A 16,159-nucleotide genomic window follows, 5' to 3' on the forward strand; every position below is an offset into this window, starting at 1 on the left:
TGTTGTTTCGCGGGTGTCCAAAAGAACAACCACAGGCACGAAAAGACACATCACTTCAGCGTTATCGGCGAGAGATGGAAACAAAGGTGAGAGCGAGAGGGCCGCATTTGCAGAGAAGGGCAGAGGTAGACACTGCCCTGCAATACGAAATATTCCCCACCCTTGGCGGACAACACCGGCAACCATTCGGCAGTACATGGGCCACTGTGTGCAAGAGCCTCCAACATCAGCCATATTGCTAAAAATTGCCATCTATTGCAACGATAATGCAGGCAACGGCCTTGCCGCAGTGGATGCACCGGTTCCAGTCAGATCACCTAAGTTAAGCGCTGTCGGGCGTGGCCGGCACTTGGATGGGTGACCATCCAGGCTTCCATGTGCTGTTGCCGTTTTCCGGGTTGCACTCAGCCACGTGATGCTAATTGACGAGCTACTCGACCGAATAGTAGCGGCTCCGGTCAAAGAAATCCATCGTAACGACCGCGAGAGCGGTGTGCTGACCACACTCCCCTCCTAATCGCATCCTCATCTGACGATGACACGGCGGTCGGATGGTCCCGATGGGCCACTTGTGGCATGATGCGGAGTCCAACGACACTGCAGCTACGTTGACATCAACGCTTTTTTTCTTTTTTGTCATCAGTCTACTGACTGGTTTGATGCGGCCCGCCACGAATTCCTTTCCTGTGCTAACCTCTTCATCTCACTTGCAACCTACGTCCTCAATTACTTGCTTGACGTATTCCAATCTCTGTCTTCATCTACAATTTTTGCCCTCTACAGCTCCCTCTAGTACCATGGAAGTCATTCCCTCATGTTTTAGCAGATGTCCTATCATCCTGTCCCTTCTCCTTATCAGTGTTTTCCACATATTCCTTTCCTCTCCGATTCTGCGTAGAACCTCCTCATTCCTTACTTTTCAACATTCGTCTATAGCACCACATCTCAAGTGCTTCGATTCTCTTCTGTTCCGGTTTTCCCACAGTCCATGTTTCGCTACCATACAATGCTGTACTCCGGACGTACATCCTCAGAAATTTCCTTCTCAAATTAAGGCCGGTATTTGATATTAGTAGACTTCTCTTGGCCAGAAATGCCTTTTTTGCCATAGCGAGTCTGCTTTTGATGTCCTCTTTGTTCCGTCCGTCATTGGTTATTTTACTGCCTAGGTAGCAGAATTCCTTAACTTCATTGACTTCGTGACCATCAATCCTGGTGTTAAGTTTCTCGCTGTTCTCATTTCTACTACTTCTCATTACCTTCGTCTTTCTCCGATTTACTCTCAAACCATACTGTGTACTCATTAGACTGTTCATTCCGTTCAGCAGATCATTTAATTCTTCTTCACTTAGGATAACAATGTCATCAGCGAATCGTATCATTGATATCCTTTCACCTTGTATTTTAATTCCACTCCTGAACCTTTCTTTTATTTCCATCATTGCTTCCTCGATGTACAGATTGAAGAGTAGGGGCGAAAGGCTACAGCCTTGTCTTACTCCCTTCTTAATACGAGTACTTCGTTCTTGATCGTCCACTCTTATTATTCCCTCTTGGTTGTTGTAGATATTGTATATGACCCGTCTCTCCCTATAGCTTACCCCTACTTTTTTCAGAATCTCGAACAGTTTGCAGCATTTTATATTGTCGAACGCTTTTTCCAGGTCGACAAATCCTATGAAAGTGACTTGATTTTTCTTTAGCCTTGCTTCCATTATTAGCCGTAACGTCAGAATTGCCTCTCTCGTCCAGGGTATTCGCTATTACTAGCTGAAACTTGTTAATTAGTCTTTCTCCTCTTTCATTCCTTGTCCCAAGCCCACATTCTCCTGTAACCTTTTCTTCTACTCCTTCCCCTACAACTGCATTCCAGTCGCCCGTGACTATTAGATTTTCGTCCCTCTTTACATACTGCATTCCCCCTTCAATATGCTAATACACTTTCTCTAGCTGTTCAACTTCAGCTTGCGACGTCAGCATGTATACCTGAACTATCGTTGTCGGTGTTCGTCTGCTGTCAATTCTGATTAGAACAACCCGGTCACTGAACTGTTCACAGTAACACACCCTCTGCCCTACCTTCCTATTCATAACGATCCTACACCTGTTATACCATTTTCTGCTGCTGTTGATATTACCCGATACTCATATGACCAGAGATCCTTGTCTTCCTTCCACTTCACTGACCCCTACTATATCTAGATTGAGCCTTTGCATTTCCCTTTTCAGATTTTCTAGTTTCCCTACCACGTTCAAGCTTCTGACATTCCACGCCGCGACTCGTAGAACGTTATCCTTTCGTAGATTATTCAATCTTTCTCTCATGGTAACTTCCCCCTTGGCAGTCCCCTACCTGAGATCCGAATGGGGGACTATTCCGGAATCTTTTGCCAATGGAGAGATCATCATGACACTTCTTCAAATACAGGCCACGTGTCCTGTAGTTACACGTTACGTGTCTTTAATGCAGTGGTTTCCATTGCCTTCTGTATCCTCATGTCGTTGATCATTGCTGATTCTTCCGCCTTAGGGGCAATTTCCCACCCCTAGGACAAGAGAGTGCCCTGAACCTCTATCCGCTCCTCCGCCCTCTTTGACAAGGCCGCAGAATGAGGGTGACTTCTTATGCCTGAAGTCTTCGACCGCCAATGCTGATTATTTATCAAAATTTAGGCAGTGGCGGGGATCGAACCCGGGACCGAAGGCATTTTGATTATGAATCAAAGGCGCTACCCCTATACCACGGAGTTGCGGTGAAATGTTGCCGTCTAATATGTACCAGCTAAATATATCTTAGCTGTGAGACTACTGATGTTTACCGGCAAGATTTGGTTACTCGTAATGTTCATCCATGCAGGACTCTACCCTGTCTCCGTGCCTCGCCGTTCTCTCGGTGGACATCTCGTACTCCCGCAGTGTTGTGTGGATGTGAGCCACTCTCCAGTACAAGAGCGGTCCGCGATCCACCGCGTCCGGGATGGAGTGTCGGCGGTGGATCAGGCGAGGCGCGCCTGCACAGGAATGCCGCGATCTGGGCCGTGACGTATGTGGGCGGCCGGTGATTGTCTGCGCCGGTCACGGTGCCGCCGTCACTCACGTAGACAAAGCGGCGGCGTCGACGCGACTGCTCGCTGCTCTCCAGCACCTCCAGGAATGCCGATCGCAACTTTTCCAGAGCCGCTGCCACACGGAGTCGATAAACAGTGTCCGCACGCGCCGAGTAAACGCTATGCAGTGTCTAGAGAGACGTGCCGTAGAAGAAACACAACCTTCCATCATTCCCTACGCCCCCCCCCCCCCTGCCCGCCTCTTTCACTCACACAACACAGCATCTTAATCTTCTGTACCATTTCTTTTAGTATACCACACATTTTTCTTCACACATTGCTTGGTTCAACATTCTCTCTGTTACTTTGATACCACTGTGGCAAGGCCGTTGCCTGCATTATCGTTGCAATAGACGGCAATTTTTAGCAATATGGCTGATGTTGCAGGCTCTTGCACACAGTGGCCCATGTACTGCCGAATGGTTACCGCTGCTGTCCGCCAAGGGTGGGGAACATTTCGTATTGCAATGTCTACCTCTGCCCTTCTCTGCAAATGCGGCCCTCTCGCTCTCACCTTTGTTTCCATCTCTCGCCGACAACGCTGAAGTGATGTGTCTTTTCGTGTCTGTGGTTGTTCTTTTGGACATCCGCGAAACAACACACACCACACATACACTGATCTACTGACGCTGCGTATCACGGATCCGACAGACTCTTGGTACCAGAATGAGATTTTCACTCTGCAGCGGAGTGTGCGCTGATATGAAACTTCCTGGCAGATTAAAACTGTGTGCCGGACCGAGACTCGAACTCGGGACTCTTGCCTTTCCCGGGCAAGTGCTCTACCAACCAAGTTTCATATCAGCGCACACTCCGCTGCAGAGTGAAAATCTCATTCTGGAACACATCCCCCAGGCTGTGGCTACGCCATGTCTCCGCAATATCCTTTCTTTCAGGAGTGCTACATTTTTTTCAGTATACCACATATTTCTCTTCACACATTGCTTGGTGCAACATTCTCTCTCATACTTTGATACAGCGCTCAAATCCTCCTCCTCTCTCTTTCATCTCACACTTCTGCTTTCCTGTGCTTAATTTTCCCATGTCTTCTTTGACTCGACAACATACCGACAGTCGATCGAGAAAATAATTCGAGAGTGTCACAAACTGGAATTTTTCATTTACTTGTACTTCCAAACCTTCTTTATTGTCAAATTTCAGTGTTCTACGGCAACGGGAACTGTCATGTAGTATTTAATAAGTGAATTATGGCGTATCAAAATATGTGAAATAAATGGTGGTAACTTCTGACTGCAATGACTTACAAGCTTCAATTTTTCACACCACCAACGGACGGCTTTAACATGTGGTATACACTACGTGATCAAAAGTATCCGGACACCTGGCTGAAAATGACTTACAAGTCATTGTAATATATAGTGGGAATTAGTGAAGTTCGGTGGCAGGAGAAACAAGACTTTTGGTCACATGAATACAGGGTTATAAATACAACAAATGGCGGCCTCCATCCGTACTGCTGGATTGGTTCAAATGGCTCTGAGCACTATGGGACTTAACTTGTAAGGTCATCACTCCCCTAGAACTTAGGGCTACTTAAACCTAACTAACCTAAGGACATCACACACATCCATGCCCGAGGAAGCATTCGAACCTGCGACCGTAGTGGTCGCGCAGTTCCAGACTGTAGCGCCTAGAACCGCTCGGCCACTCTGGCCGGCCATACTACTGGAATCTAGTATGGTGTTGCCTCATACTTAGTCTTGATGACAGCTTCTTTTCTCGCAGGCATACGTTCAGTCAGGTGCTGGAAATTTTCTTGGGGAATGGCAGCCCATTCTTCACGGAGTGGTGCACTCAGGAGAGGCATAAGATGTCTGTCGGTGGAGCCTGGCATTCCAAAACATACCAAAGGTGTTCTATAGAATTCAGGCCAGGACTCTGTGCAGGGCAGTCCTTTACAGGGATGCTATTGTCGTGTAACCTCTCCACCACAGGCCGTGCTTTATGAACAGGCGCTTGATCGTGTTGAAAGATGCAATCGGAATTTCCCAAATTGCTCTTCAATAGCGGAAAGCAAGAAGACGCTTAAAATATAAATGTAGCTGTGACAGTGCCACGCCCCTCCATGAAAAAAAAAGACCACACCATAACACCACTGCCTCCGAATTTTACGGTTGGCGCTACACACGCTGGCAGATAAATTCACCGGGCATCACCGGGCATTAGCCATACCCACACTCTTCCATCGGATCGCCGCATTGTGTACCGTGATTCCTCAATCCACACAACGCTTATCCACTGTTAAAGCGTCCAGTGTGTACACTCCTTAAACTAACCAAGGCGCCATTTGGCATCTATCGGCGTGATGTGTGGCTTATGAGCAGCCCCTCGACCATGAAATCCAAGTTTTCTCACCTCCCGCCTGACAGTCATAGTACTTGCAGTGGATCCAGATGCAGTTTGGAATTCCTGTGTGATGGTCTGGATAGATGCCTGCCTATTACATATCCCCCCCCCCCCCCCATGAACCATGGACCTTGCCGTTGGTGGGGAGGCTTGCGTGCCTCAGCGATACAGACAGCCGTACCGTAGGTACAACCACAACGGAGGGGTATCTGTTGAGAGGCCAGACAAACGTGTGGTTCCTGAAGAGGGGCAGCAGCCTTTTCAGTAGTTGCAGGCGCAACAGTCTGGATGATTGACTGATCTGGCCTTGTAAAAATTACCAAAACGGCCTTGCTGTGCTGGTACTGCGAACGGCTCAAAGCAAGGGGAAACTACAGCCGTAATTTTTCCCGAGGGCATGCAGCATTACTGTATGGTTAAATGATGATGGCGTCTTCTTGGGTAAAACATTTCGGAGGTAAAATAGTCCCCCATTCGGATCTCCGGGCGGCGACTACTCAAGAGGACGTTGTTATCAGGAGAAAGAAAACTGGCGTTCTACGGATCGGAGCGTGGAATGTCAGATCCCTTAATCGAGCAGGTAGGTTAAAGTTAGATATAGTGGGAATTAGTGAAGTTCGGTGGCAGGAGGAACAAGACTTTTGGTCAGATGAATACAGGGCTATAAATACAAAATCACATAGTGGTAATGCAGGAGTAGGTTTAATAATGAATAAAAAAATATGAGTGCGGGTAAGCTACTACAAGCAGCATAGTGAACGCATTATTGTGGCCAAGACAGACACGAAGCCCACGCCTACTACAGTAGTACACGTTTATATGCCAACTAGCTCTGCAGATGATGAAGAAATTGACGAAATGTATGACGAGATAAAAGAAATTATTCAGATAGTGAAGGGAGACGAAAATTTAATAGTCATGGGTGACTGGAATTCGAGTGTAGGAAAAGGGAGAGAAGGAAACATAGTAGGTGAATATGGATTGGGGGTAAGAAATGAAAGAGGAAGCCGTCTGTTAGAATTTTGCACAGAGCATAACTTAATCATAGCTAACACTTGGTTCAAGAATCATAAAAGAATGTTATACATGGAAGAATCCCGGAGATACTAAAAAGTATCAGATAGATTATATAATGGTAACACAGAGATTTAGGAACCAGGTTTTAAATTGTAAGACATTGCCTGGGGCAGATGTGGACCCTGACCATAATCTATTGGTAATGAACTGCAGATTAAAATTGAAGAAACTGCAGATTAAAATTGAAGAAACTGCAAAAAGGTGGGAATTTAAGGAGATGGGACCTGGATAAACTGACTAAACCAGAGGTTGTACAGAGTTTCAGGGAGAGCATAAGGGAACAATTGACAGCAGTGGGGGAAAGAAGTCCAGTAGAAGAAGAATGGGTAGCTCTGAGGGATGAAATAGTGAAGGGAGCAGAGCATCAAGTAGGTAAAAAGATGAGGGCTAGTAGAAATCCTTGGGTAACAGAAGAAATATTGAATTTGATTGATGAAAGGAGAAAATATAAAAATGCAGTAAATGAAGCAGGCAAAAAGGAATATAATCGTCTCAAAAATGAGATCGACAGGAAGTGCAAAATGGCTAAGCAGGGGTGGCTAGAGGACAAATGTAAGGATGTAGAGGCTTATCTCACTAGGGGTAAGATAGATACTGCCTACAGGGAAATTAAAGAGACCTTTGGAGAAAAGAGAACCGCTTGTATGAATATCAAAAGCTCAAATGGAAACCCAGTTCTAACCAAAGAAGGGAAAGTAGAACGGTGGAAGGGGTATATAGAGGGTCTATACAAGGGCGAAGTACTTGAGGACAATATTATAGAAACGAAAGAGATTATAGATGAAGATGAAATGGGAGATACGATACTGCGTGAAGAGTTTGACAGAGCACTGCAAGACCTGAGCCGAAACAAGGCCCCGGGAGTAGACAACGTTCTATTAGAACTATTGACAGCCTTGGGAGTGCCATTCCTGAGAAAACTCTACCATCTGGTGAGAAAGATTTATGAGACAGGCGAAGTACCCTCATACTTCAAGAAGAATATAATAATTCCAATCGCAAAGAAAGCAGGTATTGACAGATGTGAAAATTACCGAACTATCAGTTTAATAAGTCACAGCTGCAAAATACTAATACGAATTCTTTACAGACGAATGGAAAAACTGGTAGAAACCGAGCTCGGGGAAGATCAGTTTGGATTCCGTAGAAATAGTGGAACACGTGAGGCAATACTGACCTTACGACTTATCTGAGAACAAAGATTAAGGAAAAGCAAACCTAAGTTTCTAGCAGTTGTAGACTTAGGGAAAGCTTTTGACAATGTTGACTGGAATACTCTCTTTCAAATTCTAAAGGTGGCAGGGATAAAATACAGGGAGCGAAAGGCTATTTACAATTTGTACAGAAACCAGATGGCAGTTATAAGAGTCGAGGGGCATGAAAGGGAAGCAGTGGTTGGGAAGGGAGTGAGACAAGTTTGTAGCCTCTCCACAATGTTATTCAATCTGTATATTGAGCAAGCAGTAAAGGAAACAAAAGAAAAATTCTGATTAGGCATTAAAATCCATGGAGAACAAATAAAAACTTTGCGGTTCGCCGATGACTTTATAATTCTGTCACAGACAGCAAAGGACTTGGAAGAGCAGTTGAATGGAATTGACAGTGTCTTGAAAGGAGGACATAAGATGAACATCAATAAAAGCAAAACGAGGATAATGGAATGTAGTTGAATTAAGTCGGGTGGTGCTTAGGGAATTAGATTAGGAAATGAGACACTTAAAGTAGTAAAGGAGTTTTGCTATTTGGGGAGCAAAATAACTGATGATGGTCGAAGTAGAGAAGATATAAAATGTAGACTGGCAAATGCAATGAAAGCGTTCTTGAAGAAGAGAAATTTGTTAACATCGAGTATAGATTAAAGTGTCAGGAAGTCGTTTCTGAAAGTATTTGTATGGAGTGTAGCCATGTATGAAAGTGAAACATGGACGATAAATAGTTTGGACAGGAAGAGAATAGAAGCTTTCGAAATGTGGTGCTACAGAAGAATGCTGAAGATTAGATGGGTAGATCACATAACTAATGACGAATTATTGAATAGAATATTGAGGGAGAAGAGGAGTTTGTGGCACAACTTGACGAGAAGAAGGGACCGGTTGGTAGGACATGTTCTGAGGCATCAAGGGATCACAAATTTAGCATTGGAGGGCAGCGTGGAGGGTAAAAATCGTAGAGGGAGACGAAGAGATGAATACACTAAGCAGATTCAGAAGGATGTAGGTTGCAGTAGGTACTGGGAGATGAAGAAACGAGCACAGGATAGGGTAGCATGGAAGCTGCACCAAACCAGTCTCAGGAGTGAAGACCACAACAACAACAACATATAGAAAAAATTAAATGATCTTTAAAATAATGAAATTTTGTAATATGTGTATATTTAGATGATGAACTTTGTATATTGGAAGCTGTTTCATGCTTAGAGCAATTGTATTGTAAAAAGTAAAAGATGTAGTGAAGTCTCTCCGCAACGGTAGTGGCTCGGCGCGATGTAAAAGGTGGTTTTGGGGGTCGAACTGGGCGGTTACTTGGTGGGAACGATAGGCAGTCAGTGGCTGGCTAGCCGTTGCACGGTACACATCGACGGTGTTAAGGGAGGCAACTGGAAGCCGCTTTGCAAGGAATTTTGCCGCGGATGTGGATTTGACTGTTGCATGGTACTCTCGGCAATAAGGAATGGCTCTAACACGTTGAAAATCCGTCGCCAAGAAGAAATTGTAAAGAGCATTCAAACATCAAGAGCCATGAGTACAGTTATCCGCCACGTCACTTTCCACCACAACTTCGCCACTGCACCACCAACTTCAAGTATACAGATATGTATCAGAGCATGGACCAATAAATTTGTGTGAGTTAGTTTAATAATGATCCAAGTGCTGTAAACCTGTGTTTAGAACTCTGACTTTTTTCCTGATCATGAACCTATGCAGGATCGCTTCCTAAGTGTTCAGAAAACCGAGTATCCTGATTCAAATGAACTAGTGATTTATTTATGTTTGTTAAATGTGCAAGGATTAGAAAGAGTAGAAGTTAGTTAGAATGTTGCTGAAGTGATCTCAGTTTATTGCGAAATATCATTTTGCAAAAGTTCAGTACCAGACTGTATAAATGTTACTGTCTAAAACACCTGCTCCACAGGTGTTGAAAAATGACAAATAGGTTATACGTATTTGAAACTTAATTTACCTTTGATTACTATCATGAATGAATCTTTGGAAATAATTTAGCATCAGTATTGAATAATTTACCTTGAAAAGAGTAAAACCATAAAGTATTCCAAGTGCAGCTAAGAATTACATTTAGCTGAATTTAATTTTGCTACTGAAATAATCATAGAGTTTGACTAGTGACACAACATCAATTTATGGTCCCCACCATATCCTTCTCATATTAGAAAGATAATTGGAATTTATTGTTACTAAGGAAATCTGATAAATTTCCTTAAATGGGAGTATAAACTGGAATTGCGATATTACTTATTTTTATTTTTATTACTGATTGTTACATGTCAGTTAAGTTAGAAGCCTCACCCCACGTCCAGATTTAGTTTGGTAATTCCTGCAGTAACATCTCAGTACTGAGTCATGTAATGATCGTGATTGTAGCTGTTATTATTATGAGTTGGGTACAAATTTGCTTTCTATGATTACTGGTTTGCGCATTATGAGTAACTACTGCTACCCACAGCTCAGATTGCCCTGAGTCCGTTTGTATCCTGTGTGCTATTCAAAGGAATTGTTAATGAAAGTCAATTGAATAGCTAATATTTAATTTTCTTAAACATATATTTCCAAATTCATGTGCCTAATTAGGCTGGCGGCCGTTCATTTTTTTCATTCGTACACGAAATTTACTACTTTCATTAAACCCCCAAATTTAAAGCCTGATTAGTTTTTCTGTTAAATTCACCATATGCAAAATTACTGTCCGATACATTTGTCCGTTAGACATATACCCACGGTCAAAATTATAAATCCTCTCGGAAGGTAACAAATGGTTCAAATGGCTCTGAGCCCTATGGGACTTAACATCTATGGTCATCAGTCCCCTAGAACTTAGAACTACTTAAACCTAACTAACCTAAGGACGTCACACAACACCCAGTCATCACGAGGCAGAGATAATCCCTGACCCCGCCGGGAATCGAACCCGGGAATCGGAAGGTAACATTTGTTTGAGTCACGACAGGCTAGTGTGATAAAGCGAATGCTGTGAAGTGTTTCTTTCAGTTTAGAAACCGAGATGAACTCGTGAAGGCTTAAGGCAGGGGAGTGCAGTAGGTGGTATAGCACTTAGCAGCCCCATCAGTCAAACAAATCAGCAACAGCTTGCACTGTATGTGCTTCAGCATTGTCCTGCAAAATGACAGTAAGGTCCTGCAGAAAGTGTCATCGCTTCTGTCTGTATGCTGTTCATTTTTGGATCACAACTTACGAACAGCTTGGAGACAGAAGTGATGCCACTTTCTGCAGGACCTTACTGTCATTTGGCAGGACAATGCTGAAGCACATACAGTGCAAGCTGTTGCTGATTTGTTTGACTAATGGGGCTGCTAAGTGCTATACCACCTACTGCGCTCCCCTGACTTAAGCCTTCACGAGTTCATCTCGGTTTCTAAACTGAAAGAAACACTTCACGGCATTCGCTTCAGAACTGCTACAACTTTGTCAGGCAATATGACCGCGCAGCTCGAACTGTCAACAAAACTGGCACTGCTAACAACGAGTTATACACAATGCGGGTGACTACTCTGAAGGTCAATAAAACTTTGAAACACGTATCTATTTTGTACGAGCTGTAAATAAATTGTTGCCACTGTTAAAGTTCCAACCCTCGTATTAGGAACAATTTTTCAAAGTTATTTACATGGTGCGTAGCCCGTAAGGAAATGAATCGTGGACGATAATCAGTTCACACAAGAATAGGATAAAAGCTTCTGAAGTTTGTGGTACAAAAAAAGGTGGTGATTAGATGCTAGATCTTATAACTAATGATCACTAACCGTATAAGATCGCCACGAAAAATATACGTGACATTATTTGACTGAAAGTTTGGGTGGCCTGAAAGGACACATACTGAGGTATAGGAAACAAACACTGTGGTAAGGGAGGAAACGTACTGCAAAGGTGGGTGGGGGGCGGGGGATGATGAGAAGGAGGCAGGGTAAAACTGACGTTAAGGCAATTCTCATTTATTATTCCGTATCGGTTGCACATTAGTGATTAGAGTACATGTTTCTATCACTCTGGATCGTCTTCAGACCAAAGTAGTTGCGCCAGAAACCCGCTTTTTCTACTCAAAACCACATATCAGAGTACTCTGTTTTATGGTTCTGAGTAGACAAGGCGAGTTGCTGTAAATAAGACGGAATAATAAACGAGAATGGTCTTAATTATCTAAATGGTTACTGAGTCTCTCAACACGATTATTCGACTTCAGTAAAATTGACGTGGTGTACAGTTACGAGAAGATAAAGAATTTTGCACTGGGTATATTACCGTGAACAGCTGCATCAAATCAGTCTCTGGACTGAAGATCAAGATAACGTGTAACTCCAATATCATTACTACTTGTACATATGCTTCTTTGTCTGCTTATGTTTAGCGTGATTTTTGTATTACTATGGTCTTTGATATAATATCTGTGTTAATGCTTTATTCATGATTTGTGTCCATTTATGAAAACATAAATGTTGTATGGATATAATTTTAAATGAATTGTTCTGTAAAAGAATGGAAATGTTAAAACTTTTTTTGTAATACTAGTTCATGCGTAGTGTACTTATGTTTGTAATCACGTAAAACGTGGAGGAAAGTCCCTCTGTAATGGCCAAAGTGGTTTCTTTGTTCCAAGGGTCAGCTGGCGGCTGGCATCCAAAGTGTTCACTTCTCGTGTGCTAAACGAGGCAACAAGGGCATACAGATTATTTAATATACGCTCGGATGTGGAACAAATTTGGGTCATTATTCATAGCGCACGCTAATTAACTCTCTGCTACGAAAATTCTACTCTGTGTAGTGAATTTTCAGAGGTTGTTATACAGCTAGAGGCATGGGTACTTTTGCTGCCATTGTTATTTTTTATTCTTCTTTTTTAACTGAGGAGTAACGCGAAGTCGTCACTGAAGCCATCTTCGCCTCAAATATTCAGCCGAGCACTGTATAACTGCAAGGACCAGTTACGTGTTTTATTTTTCAGTAATAACTACGTGGTCTGTAAACTTTGTGTTAGGCACCCGGGTTTTACGCTTAATTATTTACAAATACAGGATTCTATTCCAGGCGCTGCGATATTTCCGAGTATCCCATTTTAATTAACGTAAAACAGCTGATTTCTGTAACAAATTTAACAACATTTGAGGAGTCGTGGATTATTTATCTATTTTTGTATTCACTGAGTCTTGTTTCTGAATCGGTTTTCATATGAGAATAGTTGAAGCTTCACTCAAGTGTAATTTACAGGAAAATATTTAAAGTATTCAGCTTAGAGATTGTTCTTATTGAAATCTAAGTAGGCCTACAGTATTACAGTTACCTGCAAAAACTGTGATGATTCATAATACCTACTGTCTAATAGACTAGAAGGGCCAGCATAAGGATTAATTTTTGCGCAGGTTTGGAAGTGACAGTGTTTATGATTTCATGTGTATATACAGGGTTATTACAAATGATTGAAGCGATTTCATAAATTCACTGTAGCTCCATTCATTGACATATGGTCACGAGACACTACAGATACGTAGAAAAACTCATAAAGTTTTGTTCGACTGAAGCCACACTTCAGGTTTCTGCCGCCAGAGCGCTCGAGAGCACAGTGAGACAAAATGGCGACAGTAGCCGAGAAAGCGTATGTCGTGCTTGAAATGCACTCACATCAGCCAGTCATAACAGTGCAACGACACTTCAGGACGAAGTTCAACAAAGATCCACCAACTGCTAACTCCATTCAGCGATGGTATGCGCAGTTTAAAGCTTCTGGATGCCTTTGTAAGGGGAAATCAACGGGTCGGCCTGCACTGAGCGAAGAAACGGTTGAACGCGTTCGGGCAAGTTTCACGCATAGTGATGTGAAAGTTTCAGTGTTTAAACCTCCTCTACCAAGAAACGTGCCAGAACTGCGAGCTCGCATCAACAATGCTTTCGAACTCATTGATGGGGACATGCTGCACCGGGTGTGAGAGGAACTTGATTATCGGCTTGATGTCTGCCGAATCACTAAAGGGGCACATATCGAACATTTGTGAATGCCTAAAAAAACTTTTTGAGTTTTTGTATGTGTGTGCAAAGCATTGTGAAAATATCTCAAATAATAAAGTTATTGTAGAGCTGTGAAATCGCTTCAATCATTTGTAATAACCCTGTAGTTATAGTGCTTCTCATACTGTGTTGTGTCTAAAATCTTCAGCCTAGAGACTGCTGATAGATTAGGTTGTAGATCCAAAGGCTAAGTGTTGAGTGAGATTTACATTTCATATTACCAGCTACAGCATTAATGAAGTGTGCTTGCCAGTACTTTAACATCTGTGTGCTATAATAAGCTACCGGCTACAACTGTTCAGACTATATTAGATACCGGTACCTCACCTCCCTTTGAGCTATGTAGTATAAAGAAGTGAATGCTCCTTGAAAATATGAATACTAATCAGAATAGAGAATATAACCATCAGAAAATCATTTCATTGATGGTATTTCCCAGGAATTAAGCTGATAAATGAACCTCATGCCCAAGTCAGTAGTGCTCCGCCATTAATAATTATTTATCTGTAATGATTAGCTTACTGCTTTAATATACACACATCAAAAAAAAAATTCTGTATCAACTCGGTTCCGTGAGTTCAGGAACCTGTACAGAAAACTGGAATAGAGACCAATATAAACACCATATCCGCCCTTTTTATTGCTCATCAAAACCACACATAGCATGTTGTACCACTATACAGCGAGACCTTCAAAGATGTTAGTCCAGATTGCTGTACGCACCGGTACCTCTAATTCCCAGTAGCACGTCTTCTTGCATTTATGGATGCCTGTATTCGTCGTGGCATACTATCCACTAGTTCATCAAGCTACTGTTGGTCCAGATTGTCCCACTTCTCAACGGCAATTAGCCGTAGATCCCACAGAGTGATTGGTGGGTCAAAAGCGATGTTGTTCGGACATGGAGAAGATACAGAGAGACAGGAATGGTCGATGACATACCTCGTTCAGGCCGCACGAGCGCTACTACAGCAGTGGATGACCGCTACCTACGGATTATGGCTCGGAGGAACCCTGACAACGATGCCAGCACGTTGAATAATGCTTTTCGTGCAGCCACAGGACCTCGTGCTACGACAGCCCTTTTCAATCTATCCCAGGCATGTTCGATAGGGTTCATGTCTGCAGAACATGCTGCCCACTCTAGTCTAGCATTGTGGTTATTCTGAAGGAAGTCATTCACGAGATGTGCACCATGGGGGCGCGAATTGTCGTCCACGAAGGCGTATGCCTCGCCAATATGCTGCCGATACGGTTGCACTATCGGTCGGAGGATGCTATTCACGTATCGCACAGCCGTTACGGCGGCTTCTATGACCACCACCGGCGTACGACCGCTCGAGATAACGCCACCCCGAAACAGCAAGGAACCTCCATCTTGTGCGTTTGTAACAATAATGTACCTATAATAATTTTTTTTCTTTATGCATGTAGATAAATGTTTCTTTCTGAATTTATGTGAAATAATGTAAATATTATTTTAAATTTTTTCTTTTCGTGTCATGTTAAAGAAACTGTACACAACTTTTGAAATGAATGTCATTACTTATGTTAGATTTTAAGCAATTTGATAACCAAAGGAAAATGTATTTAATGTTAAAACTATTGTAAAATGTGTAAATTGTAATTTAAACACTTGGTCCATACGTAGGTAATGCATTAGAATATGTGTAGTAGAAAACCTGTGGTGAATACCCTACCTGTAGGGACGCGGGAAAAGGTGGATGCAGGCGAGCGCGGGAAAACGCACACTGGCGCGGTTCGGCACAACGGGCTCAGTGAGACAGTCGGAGTTGAGTATCGGTCAGAGGAACATGTACTGTACCGAGGAGGCTATCTAGGAAAAGTGGATTCCATTGAGCCTCGGATGGGCCGATTCCGACGACTACTTGGCATGGCTATTTCCTCAGGCACAAAATTGGAAAGATTACGACGCTAAGAAGAATGAAAGTGCCGATACTGTGAGAGCCTTAGCCGTGCTTGTATGTGTGCTGTGCTGCCCGCTATCTCGCTGCCCGCCATCCGCCGCAACTACGTGCACAGGTCAAACATTTATTTCATCTTTAGAAGTGTATCTGTGTGGACCAGTGTTGAAACTGTTCTAACTGTTCAATAATAACGTGACTTTTACCAGAACTGCCTTAGCCATCACTTATCCTTATCATTGACCTAGACAGGGTCCTTACCTTATATTGTGCAACCCGAGTATCCTGAATTGAAAGTTATAGTTAGTACTAAATTATCTGCAGACCAATTTATGCTATAAAGACGTTCAAGGATAGGAGTGCAAATGTAAATGTTAGTAAAGAATATCAGTGTGATTAAATTGAAAGATAAATTTTGAATTGAGCTAGCAAT

General features: G+C 42.9%; 1 pseudogene; it reads left to right on the top strand.

Moving 5' to 3' along the window:
* The first annotated feature begins 271 nt into the window (after positions 1-271).
* LOC126106975 (5S ribosomal RNA) lies at positions 272-389 on the top strand (annotated as a pseudogene).
* Positions 390-16,159: the final 15,770 nt, after the last annotated feature.

The sequence above is a fragment of the Schistocerca cancellata genome, chromosome 10, assembly GCF_023864275.1.
Source record: "Schistocerca cancellata isolate TAMUIC-IGC-003103 chromosome 10, iqSchCanc2.1, whole genome shotgun sequence".
In the NCBI taxonomy this organism is placed as follows: Eukaryota; Metazoa; Arthropoda; class Insecta; order Orthoptera; family Acrididae; genus Schistocerca; species Schistocerca cancellata.